Here is a 7500-nt window from a genome sequence, read left to right as displayed (position 1 = left end):
ATTGAGAATTTCTGGACAAAAAATGCACTCTAGCAAACCACAGATAAATTCAAAACCAAACCAAATCAAACCAAACAAAACAGCAACAATAATAACAATAACCACCTTTAATTCAAATAAATCAGTTTGTGCTTTGAATCAAGAATTTTTCATCACTTTATTCATTATGTAGCATGCAGGTTAATAGATATGCTTCAGTAACTTAAGTGTGATCACTGAACAACTGGACCACCAAACAAGGGCTTCTTCAGTGTATTCTCCCATCATTGAGACGCTCAAAAGTTCCAGATTACTCCTTTCTCCAACTCCACTCAAAAGAGTTCACTTTGAGTTGTAGAAGTTTATCTGGCATGACTGATAAACTTGGCCAGTTATTCTCCTTCTATCCAGAGATCCACTTTGGCCCTCACAACTGTAGATCAATTGAATAATGTTATGACACAGTGTGCATGGACAGCTAGAAGAATCAATGTAGTAAAAGAGTTTTAAAAGCTCTTCAGTCAGTTGGAAGTAAAGAGTAGAGCTGGCATAGGTTTCAGTTAGGGAGGTATCTACATTTCTCAGTACAAGCTCAGGCTTTGATTTCCATAATTGCATACATAAAACTACATTCATGCAACATGTACGAACAACTGTTACTGTAATTGCACACACAGGCAGATTACATATCCACTTCTTTGTTCCTGCAGTTACTGCATATACATGTATTTGGCAGTTATGGTCATTGGTAAGCATTTTGGAAATCTGGCACATTGAAATTATTCAAGCAGTAAGTCCACTGAAGTATCAGAAGCACAACTTTATCCAGGAAAATCAAAGGAAAAGTATACTTTTTTTTTTTTACATTTTTTTTTTATTTTCTGATTGTTGTAAGTTATTAATTGCAGCACAAGGAATACCATATATCAAAGCTGACCCCATACTTCAGATGTGTTCCAGGATGGATCTCCAAGCTGAAGACAGGAGAATCTGAACGGTATTTGAAGCAGTGATAATATAACAGCAAGAGCCCATCCAGGAAAGCAGTCATGGCATTGCCAGGACATGAGCACCGAATACCTCCAAACATGTCCGTGGTGTGAGCAGCCTCCTGCAGGTGTCAAGCTGGATTTCTGAGGTGCTGCAGGACTGTGATCCTTCTGATCACCGTAAACATAAGTAAGGTGAAGCTTAGGCGGTAATGTTGGGAAATAGTGCTTCCTTGTCATGTGTAACCTACCTTGAAGTGATCTTCCTTGATTAGATTCTGGAAGGTGACCACTGACTTTTAATATAGTGCAAAGGCTTTTTAATTATTACTTTTATTTATTTATTTATTTGTTTGTTTATTCATTTATTTTCTGACAGTTATAATCTGCTATCATTAGGCAACAATTTTGAAGGGTGTATATATCTGTGGTGCATGCACTTTCAGGGAGAAAAATCAATCTGCATCCAATATATTGTATATATAAGCCATTTGTTTATTTGATAGACTTGTTAACTTGTTTATTTGAAACTTTAGGGACTTACTGTCAAACTTGTTTAACTTTGTCTTCTCCCAAGAATTCCAGGTACTTTACTGCAGATATAGGCCTAAATGGAGCTCATTGTCAATCATATGCAGAATGAAATAGTTCCCTTTGCAGGTATCCTGCCCGGTTGTAGAAACTTCTGGTCTGACAAAGCTCTGTTGCTCCAAGGTCAAAGAATCATATAATAGAATCATAGAATATCCCAAGTTGGAAGGACCCATAAGAATCATCAAGTCCAACTCCTGGCACCACACAGGTCTACCCAAAATTTTAGACCATGTGACTAAGTGCACAGTCCAATCACTTTTTAAATTCAGACAGCCTTGGTGCAGTGACTACGTCCCTGGGGAGCCTGTCCCAATGTGCAACCACCCTCTCGGTGAAGAACCTCTTCCTGATGTCAAGCCTAAACTTCCCCTGCCTCAGCTTAACACCATTCTTGTGGGTCCTATCACTGGTGTTTGCAGAAAATAGGTCACCTGCCTCCCAACTCCCCTTCGCAAGGAAGTTGTAGACCAGGATGAGGTCCCCCCTCAGCCTCCTCTTCTCCAGGCTGAACAGGCCCAGTGTCCTCAGCCGCTCCTCACACGTCTTCCCCCCTAGGCCCTTCACCTTCACCACATCTTTGTCTGTGTGGAGTCTACAACTCTGGAACTGGCCAGTTTGCCATGGAGCAACATATGGCAGTAAGATGGTTCTACCTGAAGGTGTATCATAAAGCTCTTAATAAGTATGCAGTTGCAGGAATGAACACTTTAAATTATAATAGATATATTATAATAGTGAATTAAATCCACTTTAAATTATAATAGATCATAGCATGTGAGCCTCTATACAGCTAAAGCAGTTCATCAGTTCGGTAGGTTATATGAAGTGACAGGAACTCAGCATCTGAAAAGACAGTCCTGTTTCCTCTCATAAGGGATATAATACATAATAAGAGTAGTTTTAGTAATATCAGTAATATCACCTAAGTTTCCAAATTCTGACAAACTCTGGTTCATGCACATGCACGTGCACACACATGCATGCTAGTATTATTGTGTTCTGTTATTAGCACATCTTTAAATACCTGCATTTTATTATATAATTGTCTGTTGTTCTCAGTTCATCACAAAATTCCCCTTGACACAGGTGGGAACTGTGCACACAGACTAAATTGATGTGTCTTTTAACTACTGTGCCAGTCCGGAAAGAACAACATAAATTTCCAAAACGCATCTCTTGGTAAAATAAATATGTAGAAAATGTGAGCGCATAGCATGGATATAATGTTAAATGCAATGCAAACCTTAAAAATATGTAAATAAGAAGTGTATGCTATTTTAGCTCACTGCAGCTGATAAGCATTCAGTATTCTTCCTTACTTACTACAAATCTCTGAAAATTATAGTCTATAGTAAGCTTCTAAAATAAAACTCTGAACACCACAGACACACAAAAGATGTTCAGAAAATTGTGCAGGGTAGCTCTAGAAACAAGTTTTGAGAACGAGTCTTATAATACATGCAAAGATTAGGAAATAAGTTTTATTTTTGTGGTCATTATTGTCATTATTAGCAGTTAAAAGGATAAGGTGTGGAAGCAGAGTGTCTCTGTAATGAAAAAGTTCTGCATTATCTACTCTGTTGACTGTCTACACAGGCGTTGCCTTGCCTGTTTCAGGAGACAGGTGTGGATGTATAGATAGTAGTGATTATTATGGAAGATTTGAATGTCCTCTGACATTGCCTGGTATCATGTCCTATTTCTCTGTCACCTGATGATCAAGCTGCAACTTTGTGTTTTCCCATATGTAAATAAAAAAAGGTATTGTATTCCATGAAATGTATTTAAAGAAAGCTGGAAGAGTATGCCTTGTTTTCCTGCAGGGCAAGGGGAGCTAAATAGAAGATTAGTTCAATGAAGGGGCAGTGAGGTGGGGGGGCGGGGGGGAGGACTTTAAATAAATAAAATTACATGAAGGAACTGCTATTCTCTATTACATCAAAGGGACATGTTATCTTGTCCAGCCATGGTACATTTCTTTTTAAAGACCTTAGGTTAAAAAGCTTTTATATAAATATTTGTAGAACTGAAGCCCATATCCTTAAAATATGAATTTTAATAAGAAAAAAGAATTACCCATAACACTTAGGAGTTTTATCATCTTGATTCTTAAGTTATTTCAAATTCCTAAGCTTTCCAACTAAGAGTGAAAAGAGTTTGTAGTCCTGTGCTTCAGAATTATGTAGATAGCATCCAGGTAGCAAAGATACAAATATTGACAACTTCATGCCTGGAAGTCCTTATAAATGCCTGTGTGATTTTAGGTACTTAAGTACTCTGACCTGTCTATCTGTGAGAATCAAACCACGAATGTGAAGAGAGCACTAGGCCTTGATTTCAGCATGTCCCTACCACTGCTGTCCTACTGAGATGCAGAGCAGGGCCCATCACATTCACTTCTTCTTGCCTTTCACTGCCCAATGTGGGTGTGCAGGATAGAGCGGTTCTTGGGTTCTTGTCAGGGCAGCAGAAAAGAGGGATGACCCTAACAATGATGATACTGTCATAGATATAACTGGCACCATATCTTGGAAGAAAATTAATCTCATGGAACTGGAATCTTAATATGTTACTCCCCATCCTCCCACAGTGCTGTCAGCCTGCTGCACTGGACTAAAAGCAAGCTCCCTCTGTTTGCATATAATTTTAGGATCAGTTACTTATCAGGTATTTTCAGTTCAAAAGTGTAAAAAGTGGTAATATATGGTAATACATCATGCCATTTAAGCACAAATGGCTGACTCTTTCATGGATGGTTCATAGGCTAATAATTACATTCCCTTGTAATAAGAATTTCTTATGTAAGTAAGGGGCGGGAATTTGGACTGTCATCAACATCTGTAAATTGTATGAAACTCTGAATGTCACTGTCCTATATTTCCATTTGTAAAATGACTTTTCCTGAACCATTTGTAGAAGAATGTTCACTCACAGATAAGTCTAATGATACAATGCTTCTTTACCCAGTATTCAAAAGGTTCTTTTCGTGGAGGATCTTCACTGATTATTTTCTGAAATGGTTAGTTATATGGCAAACCTTTTAGAGTGCAATGCAGGATCATAGCCAAGATTCTTTGAGGGAAAAGAAAAAGAAAAAAGTTTTAGAGATCCTCTCTATTTGAAATATATTGTCTTGGACCTATATCAGCATTTAGTAAACCTTTATTGTTCTGCTGTGAGTACATATAAAAGTGCCATAGGCAGTCACACAAGCTCTTAGCAAATAAAAATATACCTTATTCATTAAACACCTCAGTGAAGAAGACATTTTTGCCCCTATCTTAGAGCACTGTCTAATAAGGCACGGAGAAATAGTGACTTTTTACACACAAATGAAACAATAGATTCTGAATATCCATACCATAATAGCCTCTCTGTTATTCTATACAAAAATACACAGCAGAAAATTAACACTTGGTACTTTGAAATAATACTTATGATTCATATGAGGGTGAACATAGCAATATAGTTTTATAGCAAAAAAAACCACAACCCTGATATTTGAAAATGAAGAGAAGAAAACATTGAAATAGTTTTCAGGGGCAGAGGAAGGGGGGGGGAGGAAAAGGTTTTAAGTAGTTATTCCTTTTCCCAGTTTTCAAAGGTTCTGCATTAAATGAGAAACCTCACTCAGTAGCTCCTGCATTTGCCTGTTTCTGGTGTTAATTATCTTTTGTTTGCCCTTGATAATCCTGAGGTTGGTATGCAGATAATGAAGGCTGCAGAATCATCTCAAAGTGTAAAAAACAATGGCATTGTCAATTCTGCATCACAACACTTTATAAATTATGAATGTTATCCACATTAAAGAGAATGGTAGACTTTTAAAATTACTTCCATGAATAGATTAAATTACAAGTATTATTACATTTCATTTTATTAAGTGCATCTTAGTAGTTATTAGGGCAAATGAACATGTTCTCTCAATTACATAATAACATTAGGACTAAAAATTATGCATCGACACTCCCAAATGCATAATGCTGCATTGTATATTAATCATCCCAAACAATATTTTCAGTTTATATGAAGACAGTTATTACCTATTGAACAATAACATTGTTATTGATTTATTGCAATTCAGCTCAAAGAATGATTTTTTAAATAAAAGCTTAGATTCTTTTCTGGATACTTTAATAATTTCTAGCTCTTAGAAAAAATGTAAGAGTCTTTTAATTACTCTCTTTTATTAATCTAATTACAATAAGACAAAGTTTAGCATATATTTCATTTTTAAATATCCTGTATAAAGCAATGTAGCACACATTTAGAAAATACCAATTAATTTAAAAGAATACTTGTTAATTTTATTTTTAACAAATTGTAATTATTTACATGCTGTAGTTTTTAAGTTATATTTTAATTCTCTCAAACAATTCTTAGTGGTCAGCTCTGTAGGTCATCCTACTGATTTTTATGCCAATAAAAGCTTTCATGTAAGTAGAATAAAAACAGCATCAGCTAACACAAGCAGGAAAAACAGCTGATACTAACCCACTGAATTAAGTGATAACATTTGTGCTCATTTATGTGGGAAAAGGATTGAGACCTTACCCATTTTAGACATATGTAGCAGCCAAGCATTTTAGACACCTGTAAAGCAGCTACTGATATCAAAACTTTCAGAGAGCTTTGCAGTTTCAAATTTTTATTTGGGTGTGTTATATGTATTGATTTCAATGTACTTCTAAAAGTGCATTTGTTTATTTATTAAATTGTTCAGATAACTGTCTCACTGTTTCCTGTATTTCTAATACCTCATGTTAATTAGATTTGGTAATGAACATACTGATCTGCTGTTATTTACTTTAACAAAACTGGGATTTTATTTATTTATTTATCTATCTATTTATTTATTAGTATGATTACATAAGGAATAAACATCCTTTTATTAAAATTGCAATTTTTACAGTGTCAGCAATTTTTCTTTAGAAAAATCAGAGATTGTTTTTATGTATTCTATTTTTCTGCTTTCATTGTATTGTCATATTGTGCCATTTCATAAAACATGCTGGACTGATGTTTTAAGGGGGCAGTTACTGACTCATCAGTAAAGTAACAAAAATAAATAAGAAACATTTCTGTATTATTCATGCCAACTACAGATCACTGTCAATAAATCGATTTTTAAAGCTAATACAAAACACTAAAAATTATCTAAATATAAAAATGTTAACATAGTTCCTTTAGTCTTGAACATGTGGTATGATCTGCTTCATTCAGCAAGAAGAGTGTACAAACATGCAAAATTGCATGCTCCTAGAGAATATGAAAAAGTGTATTTTCATTTGAAATATTTGTGGGGAGGGGAAGCCTTTCTGGAACATAACAGTTCCTAATACACTGTTAATCTTTGTGCTATCTAGAAAGAACTTTTTCCCCATGCATTCTGTCCTTGCTCTTCCTACCATCTGGAGTAGAATTTATTAATACCATCCACAGAAAGCCTGTGGAAATGTGTCTAATAGTGAACATTTAGAATCAGTAAATGTTCTAATTGGTCATTTCATGGAAGTATGTCATCAGTGTAATTAGACATTGTTTATATTAGCAGTGTATTGAGTAACATGAAATGACTAGGTGATCCTTTCTGGCCTAATGTTATTAACTAAACAAAGTAAGTTAGACTCTTTATCACCGTTACATCGGATTAAAAATGACTGGAACTAATATATGTGCAGTTGACAAAATAACTAGCCTTCTTAGTTCCAATTAGCCTTCAATTAAACTGTATCAGCAGTGTTGTCAGACTTACAGATACATTAAATTGTCTTTGAATCTGATTCCTTCAGTTCTTCCTCTTGCAAGTAAGAAAGTTTCAGACATGAAAGCGTTAACATCTCCTTTGAAATTACTCCTATTTAAGAAGAAAAATCATATTACTTTCTTAATCTTTCTAATTCTATTCTCATAAGATGATCTTGGATTTGTTCCTTTA

At 35.2% G+C, this 7500-nt stretch overlaps 1 long non-coding RNA gene across 1 annotated transcript in view; it reads left to right on the top strand.

Annotated features, from left to right (window-relative positions):
- Positions 1 to 7500, top strand: part of LOC113843684 (uncharacterized) — a 17328-nt gene that overhangs the window by 5027 nt on the left and 4801 nt on the right. Inside the window, exon 2 of the long non-coding RNA XR_011806968.1 lies at positions 888 to 7500. This exon is cut by the window's right edge and continues 68 nt beyond it. This is a non-coding gene — a long non-coding RNA (uncharacterized lncRNA). The remainder of the gene's footprint in view (positions 1 to 887) is intronic.

This window comes from Anas platyrhynchos, chromosome 1, assembly GCF_047663525.1.
Source record: "Anas platyrhynchos isolate ZD024472 breed Pekin duck chromosome 1, IASCAAS_PekinDuck_T2T, whole genome shotgun sequence".
NCBI classification, from domain to species: domain Eukaryota; kingdom Metazoa; phylum Chordata; class Aves; order Anseriformes; family Anatidae; genus Anas; species Anas platyrhynchos.
Note: the sequence above shows the minus strand (reverse complement) of the source record. Positions and strands in the feature narration are given on the sequence as shown.